Below are 13,929 nucleotides of genomic sequence, written 5' to 3'. Positions count from 1 at the left end.
TCGTGCCGACTCCGTGGTCCTTCTGCTAGCGGGGACTAGAGGATGTCTAGTCACGTACGCGCCGGGCGGATGGTCCATAAGGGAGACCATGGTGCATATGGAATTAATGAACTATTTTCTGGGAAAATAGTGTGAGTTGGATTTCTGTGTAAAATATTTTCTGGGAAAATGTTTTACGGATATTTTGGGCCAAAATGGGATTTTGGCGGGTGTTGAAAGTAATTATTTTCGGGGAAAATGATGATTTGAGAAAAATGCATATTTGTTCATGCGCATGCATGTTAGTTGCATTTAATGCATTTTTATTACGTGGTTATTTTGAGTTATACTTACCTGCGATACCATTTTGTGGTAACGCAGATTTTGGTGCAGATGTGGAGGATGAGGGCGAGCCTGAGGAGACGGCTCCGCCCGAGAAGTGATCTGGGATCACTCGCTTGGTTATCTGAATTTATTGTATTGTATTTTAATTATGGATGACTGAATAACTACTATTTAAATTTTACTGATGTTTTGATTGTAAAGAAATTCTGGTACTTAGTTGACTATCCGCTGCGTTATTTTTTTTGTACACCGTTGCATGTACACACTGGCACTTCGTTGGGATGCGTGACCGTGTTGTCACCATCCTGGCATCTCGATCTCCGTGTTTTTATATAAGGGGGATTGGGGGCGCCACAGGTGGTATTTTCGTGTTACCAAGAAGGTTTTTTTTGATAGTGTTTTGGTGATGTCAATGGTGATTCGTTGTGAGTTTAGTCACCACTAGATTAGATGTTCTAAATGTAGGTGTTGAGTTTTGGGGTTTAGGCTGTCAGATAGAATTTTTATAGGCGCTTTTATTGGTTCGCCAGGTGGGAATCGAGATTTTTAAAGTATGCTTCTTATTGTAGATGAGATGAATGTATTTTGGGTTGAAGTTGCTTATTTTCAATTTGGGATGTTGAGGTTGTTTGATATTGATTTTCTGTCAAGGATCATAGATGTATTTCATGGAAATTGATTTTGATCAAGGCTGCGGGAGTTAATTGAGGAATTTGAGTTATAACTCGTAGTTTTGGGAAAGAGAATATTTTTCTACCAAAATGTGATAAGAGTTGGTTAGTAGGAATGAAGCCACCTTGAACTCAATGGTGTTAGTTTTATGAGGACATAAGTTTAATGCATGTGGCGAATATCAGAGTGCGCAGCAGAAGCGTGGTATTTTTGTTGTAATCAGGAGTTCAAATTGCGTTGATTTTGAGGAATTAGTGGTGACTTGAATTTTGAAAAGATACTTGTAATTGGAGATTAATAATTTGGTTGTGCAAAAATTTGTTACTGATGGTTAACATTGGAAGTGGCTATTAGGTTTCCAATAGTAGAATTCAATGAAGGTTTAGAAGTTAGAGCATAGGAGTTGATTGCAGTTGGCACATATTATTGTATGGGCTTTTGATTATTGGAATTTATTGGATGTTGTATTATGGTTCTCGAGGAAATGAGATTTTTGGATAGCAGTCACTCTAGGAATACTGGTCATGATGTGTCATTGGGGGACTAAAATGAGTATGTTGGATAATGCCATGTTCATTGAGGAATGTGCCACGTGCCGTCAAGTTAAGGCTGAGCATCAAGGTAGACCTCAACCTCTCCCTATTCCTGAGTGGAAGTGGGGTGATATTTCTATAGATTTTGTTGTGGGTTTGCCGAGGACTCCTAGTGGGAAGACTCAATTTGGGTGATTGTTGATCGGTTGATCAAGAGTGCTCATTTCTTGCCCATTAATAATACTGACTCTTTGGGTAAGTTGACTCGGTTATATGGCAAGGAGATAATGCGTTTGCATGGAGTACCCAAGAGTATCGTGTTGGATCGGGACCCGCGGTTTACGTCCCATTTTTGGAAGAGTTTGCAGGCAGCCTTAGTCACTAAGTTGAAGTTTAGTACTGCGTATCACCCTCAAACAGACGGTTAATCAGAGCATACTACTCAAGCTCTTGAGGTTATGTTGCGGTCTTGTGTGATGGAAATTCATGGAAGTTGGAAAAATCATCTGCTGCTATTTGAGTTTGCTTATAATGACAATTTTTATTCCTCCATTCAGATGGCCCCATATGAAGTTTGGTATGGAAGGAAGTGTAGATCGCCCTTGTGATGGGATGAAGTTGGCGAGAGCAAATTGTTTGGGCCTGAGATAATTCAAGAAATGAATGATCAAGTTCAGTTTATAAGCACTAAAATGGCGGAAGCGCAATGTCGCCATAAGAGTTATGCAGATACGAGAAGAAGAGACTTATCCTTTGAAGTAGGTGACTGGGTTTATTTCAAAGTCCCTCCTATGAAAGGCGTTAAGCGCTTTGGAAGAAAGGAAAGCTTAGTTCAAGATATGTTGGCCATTTTCAGATCGTAGAGAAGGTTTGGCTGGTTGCTTATAGAGTGGCCTTACCAGACTATTTTGGTGGTATGTTCTTAAGTCTGCTTTTAGTTGAATCTTATTCCTGTCTTAGTCTTAATGTTGACCTTGCCAATTTCGAGGACGAAATTTTATTTAAGGGGGGGGGGAGAATGTAGCACCCCGTATTTTAGTGTATTTTTACTGAAGGAATTATTTTTATGGATTCAAAAATTTATTCTCTTATTTTAAAATTGTTGGATTTTAGTGGGTTATTTTTATGATTTTTAGTTTGTGAGAATTATATTTTGAAGTGCTTTCTTAATATTAATTATTGTTATACGTTTAAAATCTCTTTATTCTAAATTAATTACTGTGGGATTTAATTATTTTAATTTCACTTTACCATTACGTTTAAATTATTTTATTTAACTTGTGGTTTTGAAATCGTTTCTGTTGGATCATTTTTGTGACCCAAGTTATGAGGATTGGACCTCATTTCTTTTCCCTCTATTTTTCTTTTCCTTTTCTTTTTCTTTTCTTCTTTTCTTTTCTTTTTCTTTTTCTTCTTCTCTTCCTGGCCTTCACGCGCACGCGCACGACCACTCTCCCTCTCTCTCTCCGTTCGAACCTTCTTTCCCCCAGCCCGCCGCAGTGCGCCGGCGGTGGTCGACACCGCCCGGCTCCCCAGCTCCCCCAGCCACCGGTGACGCCACCCTTCCATTTCCAGCTCCATTCGCACCGCCGTTAGCCACCCCGAGCCCATTGAAGCCGTGGCATTCTTTCCGCCGCTGCGCCGCCGTTGCACCACCATTGGCCACTATCTTCACACCACTTCATCCTCGACCTCTTGGCAACCCATTGGACCCAACCCCACCTCCGATCCGTCACCGGTGAAGCACATCCAACTCCATTTTCGTTTTGGATATTTTTGGCCTTAAAACACCCATTGCGCCGCCACCCACGGCCAACCACCACCACCATTAGCTTCACTGACCTCCCTAGGCCCTACCCTATCAATCTTGGGTCTTCGTTTGCCTTCGTTTGAAAGTGGGTATTTGTGACCCACGGCCACAGTGTATTGTACATTGTTACGTTGCTCAGACGTCACTTCTTGCAGCTTCATGATCCTTCGGAAATTGCTATATTGCACTGTAAGTATTTTTCCAAAGAACCTTCGTAATTTAAATGTATTTTTGCACTAACTCATTTCACTGTATTTTTTTGAACATGTTGGACTGAGTCCGAGGAGTTCGGGGGTCGGATGGATTTGTGATTGGAGTTGTTTGGTTGGATTGATTGGATTGGTTATTGGTTATTGATGGTTGTGGATTAGTGTTGGTACATGTACATATCATTATTTCATGCATATTCATGTTTGTAAAGGAAATTGGGTTTTCGTGCATTGCATTCATGTTCATGTGTGATTTGGAAAATTATGATTTCATGTGAGAAGATTTTTGAGTGCGTGTGTATGACGACCCCAAGCCGAGAAGGGGCATTATCTCGGTGGAGCTCCTCTGGTTACTCGGGAGCGAAATATACTGAGTAACGTCCTCTGGATTGTCGCTGGGCGACAATGGGATCGGACGAGATGGTCTCGTGCCGACTCTGTGGTCCTTCTGCTGGCGGGGACTAGAGGATGTCTGGCCACGTATGCGCTGGGCGCGGAACTGGGCATCGCTCGTTGCGTAGTGTGGATGCTTGGCCATGTACGCGCCGGCGCGGAACTGAGCACCGCTACAATGCCAGGACGTGCGGATGGTCCATAGGGGAGACCATGGTGCATATGGAATTAATGAACTATTTTCTGAAAAAATAGTGTGAGTTGGATTTCTGTGTAAAATATTTTCTGGAAAAATGTTTTACGGATATTTTGGGCCAAAATGAGATTTTGGCATGTGTTGAAAGTAATCATTTTCGGGAAAAATGATGATTTGAGAAAAATGCATATTTGTTCATGCGCATGCATGTTAGTTGCATTTAATGCATTTTTATTACGTGGTCATTTTGGGTTATACTTACCTGCGATACCATTTTGTGGTAACGCAGATTTTGATGCAGATGAGGAGGATGAGGACGAGCCTGAGGAGACGGCTCCGCCCGAGAAGTGATCTGGGATCACTCGCTTGGTTATCTGAATTTATTGTATTGTATTTTAATTATGGATGACTGTATAACTACTATTTAAATTTTACTGATGTTTTGATTGTAAATAAACTATGGTACTTAGTTGACTATCCGCTGCGTTATTTTTTTTGTACACCGTTGCATGTACATGCACTGGCACTTCGTTAGGATGCGTGACCGTGTTGTCACAATCCTGGCGTCTCGATCTCCGTGTTTTTATATAAGGGGGAGTGGGGGTGCCACAAATAATCCATGGATTCCAAGTAATGGTGGGATTTGATCTTACATCACTATCATGATTCGTGAAGTTGAAACACATTACCAAATTACCAATTAAGAACCATATGAGCACATTCAAAGTCCTTGACATTATCTATTGGGCACCCATAAGTTCCCATTTTATTAGACACAATTCCTCTCTTTATTCTCACAGTTACAATATTTACTACAGGGCTGGCTTATTTAAAATACAATACAATGCGATCTCCTTGTTTGACCGATGAATGTGATAAATTAAACAAAAGGAAAAACTCCATAATCTTAGATTAAGAAGACATAAAAAAAAAGTGTAACAGCCCGTATTTTAGTGTATTTTTAATGAAGAAATTAATTTTATTTATGCAAAAATTATTTCTCGTACTTCATAATTATTAAATTTTAATTGGGTTATTTTTATGATTTTAGTTTGCGAAAATTATTTTTTGAGCGCTTTCTTAAATTAATTATTGTTGTGTGTTTTAATTTCTTCTCGAATTAAATTAAATTATTATCGGGTTTAATTATTTATTTTAATTATAATCATTGTGTTTGAAATATTTTATTTCACTAGCTGTTTTAAAACCGTTTCCGTTGGATCATTTTCGTGACCCAATTTATGAGGATTGGATCTCATTTCTTTTCCATCTATTTTTCTTTTTCTTTTCTTTTTCTTTTCTTCTTTTCTTTTTTTTTTTCTTTTTTCTTTTTCTCCCCTAGACTCCTCTCTCCCGCGCGATCTCTCTCCCTCCTCTCTTCCGTCGTTTTTTTCGTCCCTTCCTAGCGCCGCCGTGAGCCGGCGGTGGTCGACACCGCCCGGCCCACCGTCTTCCCCATCCGCCGACGAAGCCACCCCTCCGATCTCAGCCTCCCTTGTGCCGCCGTTAACCACCACCATCCCTTCAAAGCCGCGGCGTCACTTTCGCTCCAGCGCCGCCGTCGGGCCATCTCCGGCCACCATCTCTTCACCACTTCATCCTCGATCTCCCAGCAACCCATTGGACCCAACCCCAGCTCCGATCCGTCACCGGTGAAGCCCCACCAAGTCCATTTCCGATTTGTGCATCTTTGGCCTAAAACCACTCCTTGCGCTGCCACCCACGGCAAACCACCACCACCATTGGCTTCACCGACCTCCCTAGGCCCTACTCCATCAAATTTGGGTCTTCGTTTGTCACTGTTGAAAAGTGGGTATCTGTGACCCACGGCCACAGTGTATTTTACACTGTTCGACGACTATTTGTCCACTTCAAGCGCACCCGTGATCCTCGAAAAATTATTATATAGCACTGTAAGTATTTTCCAAAGATTTCTCGTGAATTTTATGTATTTTTGCACTAACCAATTTCACTGCATTTATTTGGCATGCCGGACTGAGTCCGAGGAGTTTGGGGGTCGGATGGATTTGTGATTGGAGTTGTTGGTTGGTTTGGTTGAATTGATTATTAATTGTTGATGAGTTGTTGATTGGATTTGTTTGGATTGTTTATTGATGGTTATTAGATCAGGTGGATGCATGTACATGTTATTATTTCATACATGATCATGTTTGTAAAGAAAACTGGGTTTTCGTGTATTGCATGCATGTTCATACGTGATTTGGAAATTGATGATTTTATGCGAGAATATTTTTGGGTGCGTGTGTATCACGAACCCCAAGCCGAGATGGGGTATTATCTCGGTGGAGCTCCTCTGGTCACTCGGGAGCGCAATATACTGAGTGACGTCCCCTGGATTGTCACTGGGCGACAATGGGATCGGACGAGAGGGTCTCGTGCCGACTCCGTGGTCCTTCTGCTGGTGGGGACTAGAGGATGCTTGGCCACGTACGCGCTGGACGCGGAACTGGGCATCGCTCGTTGGTAGTGGATGTACCCACGAACGTGTTGGGCGCGTAAGTGGGCATCGCTACGAAGCCAGAGTGTGCGGATGACCCATATGGGAGATCATGGTGCATACACTAAAAATGGACTATTTTCGGGGAAAATAGCGTGTGTTGGATTTTTGCGTAATTCATTTTCTGGGAAAATGTTTTATGGGTATTTTGGCCAACTGGGATTTTGGCGTGCGTTGGAATTATTCATTTTCGGGGAAAATGATGTTTTTGAGAATATTGCATATTTTATCATATGCATGCATGTTGGTTGTCTAAATGCATTTTATTCCTGAGGACTATTTGGTTTGTACTTACCTGCGGTACCATGTTTGGTAACGCAGATTTCGATGCAGAGGAGGATGAGGGCGAGCCTGAGGAGACGGCTCCGCTCGACGAGTGATCTGGGATCACTCGCTTAACTACTTTATTTTTAATGCATTGTATTTTAATTCTGGGATGACTGTATAACTATTATTTAAATCTTTATTGATGTTTACATTGGACTTAAATTATGGTACTTAGTTGACTATCCGCTGCGTTATTTTTGTTGTACACCGTTGCATGTACACACACTGGCACTTCGTTGGGATGTGTGATAGTGTTGTCACCATCCGGGTGTCTCGATCCCCGTGTATTTTATTAAAGGGGGTCGGGGGCGCCACAAAAAGCATATTTTTTTAAACAAATAAGTGAAGGCACAACAACTATCCTATATTGAGTTGCCGTGAAAATCCAAGAAAAGGAAAAACCCCATCATGAATCAAAAACTATTAACTTTTTTATGATCTGGGTACGACTAAAACAACAACATCGCATCTTCTAGTTGAGTTGAACTTTTCAGTTCATATTCTTTTCAAGGAATACATAAAGGGAAGCAAATATTTATTTTAAAATTATTTTTATTATTTTAAATTATTTTTATTATTTTAAAATAATAAAATTTTTGTTTAAGTGGTGTAAGTTAAATTAATTATTTTATATTATGAGTTTATTGCTATTTTATTTTATGTTAATTGATGTTATTTGATTTATTTGATTTTATTGCTTTAATTAGTGTTTACCTTTAGTTGAGTATGGTTTTATTGACTTTATTTATTTTATGGTATAATAATTTTGTTGTTTATTTATTTTATTGTATAATAATAATTTTGTTGTTTATTTATTTTATTGTATAATAATAATTTTGTTGTTTATTTATTTTATTGTATAATAATTTTGTTGTTTATTTTTTTTATTGTATAATAATTTTATTGGCTTTATTTATTTTATGGTATAATAATTTTGTTGTTTATTTATTTTATTGTATAATCATAATTTTGTTGTTTATTTATTTTATTGTATAATAATAATTTTGTTGTTTATTTATTTTATTGTATAATAATTTTGTTGTTTATTTATTTTATTGTATGTCATTTTAATTTATTTGTTTTATTTTATGGCGAATTATTTTATTGTTTTATTTATTTTATTGTGAACTACTTCATTGGTTTTATGCATTTTGTCGTATGTTATTTTATTTATAGAATTTTATTTTATTTTGTTTGGTTTCGAAATTAAAAGGCAGGTTAAGGGTTGTGTTATGATAGGAAGATGGTACAACTGAGAAGGCCATTGTTAGGCTTAAACATTTGGTGTAGTAGGCCTGAACTCTTGGTGATTGGTTGTTTTAATATCGAGGCTCGAACATCAGGATCTGGGTGAACTCTTTGGATTAGGTACTCAAGTTGCTGCTAAGGAGATGCGTAGTTTTTTTTTAATTGCTTAGAATAACTGATGTTTAGGTTCTGTAGAATTTATGTAGTGAGTCTATGGGTAGGAGGTTGTAAGTTCAACGAATGTCAATGTTAGATTTATGAGAAGTTCATCTAAGGTTTGTGGCTCTATAGTTTTTTTGGAAATAAGTTAATGGGATTTTAGCTGGTAGGTTCAACAAACAATTAAGGGATTACTTAGATTAAAAGTTTTTGATCTTGCCGACCTTGATAAACAATTTGATAACATTTGGGGTTTTAAAATTTACAAGTTTTAAAGGGTGAATGTTTTGGATTTAAGGTCATCGATCTTGAGGATTTCAGAAAAAGATTTTTATCTGGGTTAAGGTTTTAGATTTGTAGAGTTGAAGGGCTGAATTAAAATAGAATCGATGAAAGTTGAGTTACTGATATGAGAATTTTTTCAGGCGAGAATTTTCTTGAAGATGTAAGGTAATGATCTAGTTTGTTTATTTTCTGGGGATTGATGATGTTGATCTAGTTGGGTTAAATAATTATTTTTAGCTTGGTGTTACAGTGACAGATTAATGATATAATCCATATTAAATTTTAAGGATAATAGATGATGCGGATTTAGGAAATGATTTTTGCTGATTTCGAGGGTATAGGTCCTAGTCTTATTTGGGTTGGAGAAGTGACTTTGGTAAGTGTTGAAGAGGAGTCAACACAATATTGCTAATTCAAGAGACCTTGGCTTGGAATTTTTGGTGAGTTGAACGAAGTGTGTAGTCGAGTGGGTTACTTAGTGGAATCATGGTTGACAATAGTTATTGTGATTATTTTCAGGAATTAATTGTGACTTGAGGTTACTTAGATATTTCATTTTATTTTATTTTATCTTGAGGCTATATTTACCTTTGGAGATTGAGCATCCAATTGGTTGAATTAAGGACATTGTTATTTAACTTGAAGAGAGATTGTTGGGACATCATGTATAGTGTATGAAAAGATTTTCGAAGTTGAAGCTTAGGCATCAACAGTGGATAATATGATCAAGTATGTGGGTTAATAAAACATTAGGATCCTTGGGTGCTTTGCAATGGCTTTTGGTAGATTGAAGATTTGATCGGTATGGTTTGCCCTGAGGTTTAATAGTGATGTACTATTGAAGGAACTAGTTGTGTTAATGCTAGCTTGGAGGAGTAGAAGTAGGTGGGCGAGTTACCAAGATGGTTTCGATAATGTTTTGGTGTACTCAGTGGTGGTTCGTAGTGGGTTTAGTCATCGCTAGATTAGATGTTGTTCATAATGTAGATGATGAGATTTTGGGTTTAGGTTGTTAGGTAGAAGTCTCTAGGCGCTCTTTTTTTGGGTCGGTAGGTTGGAATTGAGACTTTTAAAGTATGCTTCTTATTGTGGATGAGATGAATGTATTTTGGGTTGAAGTTGCTTATGTTCAATTTGGGATGTTGAGGTTGTTTGATATTGATTTTCTGTCAATGATCATGGGTGTATTTCATGGAAATTGATTTTGATCAAGGCAATAGGAGTTAATTGAGGAATTTGAGTTATAACTCGTGGTTTTGGGAGAGAGAGAGTATTTTTCTACCAAATTGTGATAAGAGTTTTGGTTAGTAGGAATGAAGCCACCTTGTATTTGATGGTATTAGTTTTATGAGAACATAAATTTTATGCATGTGATGAATATCAGAGTGCGCGACAGAAGCGTGGTATTTTTGTTGTAGTTAGGAGTTTAGATTGTGCTGATTTTGAGAAATTAGTGGTGACTTGAATTTTGAGAAGATACTTGTTATTGGAGATTAATCATTTGGTTGTGCAATCTGTTACTGATGGTTAATATTAGAAGTGGCTATTAGGTTTCCAATAGTAGAATTCAATGAAGGATTAGAAGTTGGAACATAGGAGTTGATTGCAGTTGGCACATATTATTGTAAGGGCTTTTGATCATTGGAATTTATTGAATGTTATATTAAGGTTTTCGAGGAAATGAGATTTTGGATAGCAGCCACTCTAGGAATACTGGTCGTGATGTGTCATTGGGGGACTAAAATGAGTATGTTGGATAATGCCATGTTCATTGAGGAATGTGCCACGTGCCGTTAAGTTAAGGCTGAGCATCAAGGTAGGCCTCAACCTCTCCCTATTCCTGAGTGGATGTGGGGTGATATTTCTATAGATCTTATTGTGGGTTTGTCGAGGACTCCTAGTGGGAAGGACTCAATTTGGGTGATTGTTGATCGGTTGATCAAGAGTGCTCATTTCTTGCCCATTAATAAACACTGACTCCTTGGGTAAGTTGACTCGATTATATGGTGAGGAGATAATGTGTTTGCATGGAGTACCCAAGAGTATCGTGTTGGATCGGGACCCGCAGTTTACGTCCCATTTTTGGAAAAGTTTGCAGGCAGCCTTAGGCACTAAGATGAAGTTTAGTACGGCGTATCAACCGCAAACAGATGGTCAATCAGAGCATACTATTCAAGCTCTTGAGATTATGTTGCGGTCTTGTGTCATGGAAATTCATGGAAGTTGGGAGAATCATCTTCTGCTATTTGAGTTTGCTTATAATAACAATTTTCATTCCTCCATTCGAATGGCCCCATATGAAGCTTGGTATGGAAGGAAGTGTAGATCGCCTTTATGTTGGGATGAAAGTTGGCGAGAGCAAACTGTTTGGGCCTGAGATAATTCAAGAAATGAATGATCAAGTTCAGTTTATAAGGACTAAAATAGTGGAAGCGCAAAGTTGCCATAAGAGTTATGCAGATATGAGAAGAAGATACGTATCATTTGAAGTATATGACTGGGTTTATTTTAAAGTCTCTCCTATGAAAGGCGTTAAGCGCTTTGATAAGAAGGGAAAACTTAGCCCAAGATATGTTGGTTTTTTTTCAAATCGTAAGGAAGGTTTGGCTGGTTGCTTATAGAGTGGCCTTACCAGACTATTTTGGCAATATGTTCTTAAGTCTGCTCTTAGTTGAATCTTATTCCTGTCTTAGTCTTAATGTTGACCTTGCCAATTTCGAGGACAAAATTTTTATTGAGGGGGGGGAGGATGTAACACCCCGTATTTTAGTGTATTTTTAATGAAGGAATTAATTTTATTTATGCAAAAATTATTTCTCTTACTTCATAATTATTAAATTTTAATTGGGTTATTTTTATGATTTTAGTTTGCGAAAATTACTTTTTGAGCGCTTTCTTAAATTAATTATTGTTGTGTATTTAAATTTCTTCTCGAATTAAATTAAATTATTATCGGGTTTAATTATTTATTTTAATTATAATCATTGTGTTTGAAATATTTTATTTCACAAGCTGTTTTAAAACCGTTTCCGTTGGATCATTTTCGTGACCCAAGTTAGGAGGATTGGACCTCATTTCTTTTTCCTCTATTTTTCTTTTTCTTTTCTTCTTTTCTTTTTTTTTCTTTTTTCTTTTTCTCCCCTGGACTCCTCTCTCCCGCCCGATCTCTCTCCCTCCTCTCTTCCGTCGTTTCTTTCGTCCCGTCCTAGCGCCGCCGTGATCCGGCGGTGGTCGACACCGCCCGGCCCACCGTCTTCCCCAGCCGCCGACGAAGCCATCCCTCCGATCTCAGCCTCCCTTGTGCCGCCGTTAACCACGACCATCCCTTCAAAGCCGCGGCGTCACTTTCGCTCCAGCGCCGCCGTCGCGCCACCTCCGGCCACCATCTCTTCACAACTTCATCCTCGACCTCCCAGCAACCCATTGGACCCAACCCCAGCTCCGATCCGTCACCGGTGAAGCCCCACCAAGTCCATTTCCGATTTGTGCATCTTTGGCCTAAAACCACTCCTTGCGCCGCCACCCACGGAAAACCACCACCACCATTGACTTCACCGACCTCCCTAGGCCCTACTCCATCAAATTTGGGTCTTCGTTTGTTACTGTTGAAAAGTGGGTATCTGTGACCCACGGCCACAGTGTATTTTACACTGTTCGACGGCTATTTTTCCACTTCAAGTGCACCCGTGATCCTCAGAAAATTATTATATAGCACTGTAAGTATTTTTCAAAGATTTCTCGTGAATTTTATGTATTTTTGCACTAATCAATTTCACTGCATTTATTTGGCATGCCGGACTCAGTCCGAGGAGTTTGAGGGTCGGATGGATTTGTGATTGGAGTTGTTGGTTGGTTTGGTTGAATTGATTATTAATTGTTGATGAGTTGTTGATTGGATTTGTTGGGATTGTTTATTGATGGTTATTAGATCAGGTGGATGCATGTACATGTCATTATTTCATGCATGATCATGTTTGTAAAGAAAACTGGGTTTTCGTGTATTACATGCATGTTCATACGTGATTTGGAAATTGATGATTTTATGCGAGAATATTTTTGGGTGCGTGTGTATCACGAACCCCAAGCCGAGATGGGGTATTATCTCGGTGGAGCTCCTCTGGTCACTGGGGAGCGCAAAATACTGAGTGACGTCCCCTGGATTGTCGCTGGGCGACAATGGGATCGGACGAGAGGGTCTCGTGCCGTCTCCGTGGTCTTTCTGCTGGTGGGGACTAGAGGATGCTTGGCCACGTACGCGCTGGGCGCGGAACTAGGCATCGTTCGTTGTGTAGTGGATGTACCCACGAACGTGTTGGGCGCGTAAGTGGGCATCGCTACGAAGCCAGAGTGTGCGGATGACCCATAGGGGAGATCATGGTGCATACACTAAAAATGGACTATTTTCGAGAAAAATAGCGTGTGTTGGATTTTTGCGTAATTCATTTTCTGGGAAAATGTTTTATGGGTATTTTGGCCAACTGGGATTTTGGCGTGCGTTGGAATTATTCATTTTCGGTGAAAATGATGTTTTTGAGAATATTACATATTTTATCATATGCATGCATGTTGGTTGTCTTAAATGCATTTTATTCCTGAGGACTATTTGGTTTGTACTTACCTGTGGTACCATGTTTGGTAACGCAGATTTTGATGCAGAGGAGGATGAGGGCGAGCCTGAGGAGACGGCTCCGCTCGACGAGTGATCTGGGATCACTTGCTTAACTACTTTATTTTTAATGCATTGTATTTTAATTCTGGGATGACTGTATAACTATTATTTAAATCTTTATTGATGTTTACATTGGACTTAAATTCTGGTACTTAGTTGACTATCCGCTGCGTTATTTTTGTTGTACACCGTTGCATGTACACACACCGGCACTTCGTTGGGATGTGTGACCATGTTGTCACCATCCGGGCGTCTCGATCCCCATGTATTTTATTAAAGGGGGTCGGGGGCGCCACAAAAAACATATTTTTTTAAACAAATAATTGAAGGCACAACAACTATCCTATATTGGGTTGTCGTGAAAATCCAAGAAAAGGAAAAACCCCATCATGAATAAAAAACTATTAACTTTTTTATGATTTGGGTACGACTAAAACAACAACATCGCATCTTCCAGTTGAGTTGAACTTTTCAGTTCATATTCTTTTCAAGGAAAACATAAAGGGAAGCAAATATCAGAAGAAGGTCGAATCTAGAGTAGAACTTACTCGGGGAGGATGAGGAAGCCTCACAAGGAGACTCAGGG

The sequence above is a fragment of the Juglans regia genome, chromosome 4 (genome assembly GCF_001411555.2).
Source record: "Juglans regia cultivar Chandler chromosome 4, Walnut 2.0, whole genome shotgun sequence".
In the NCBI taxonomy this organism is placed as follows: Eukaryota; Viridiplantae; Streptophyta; class Magnoliopsida; order Fagales; family Juglandaceae; genus Juglans; species Juglans regia.
The sequence above is the reverse complement of the archived record's forward strand: the minus strand, read 5'-3'. Positions refer to the sequence as shown.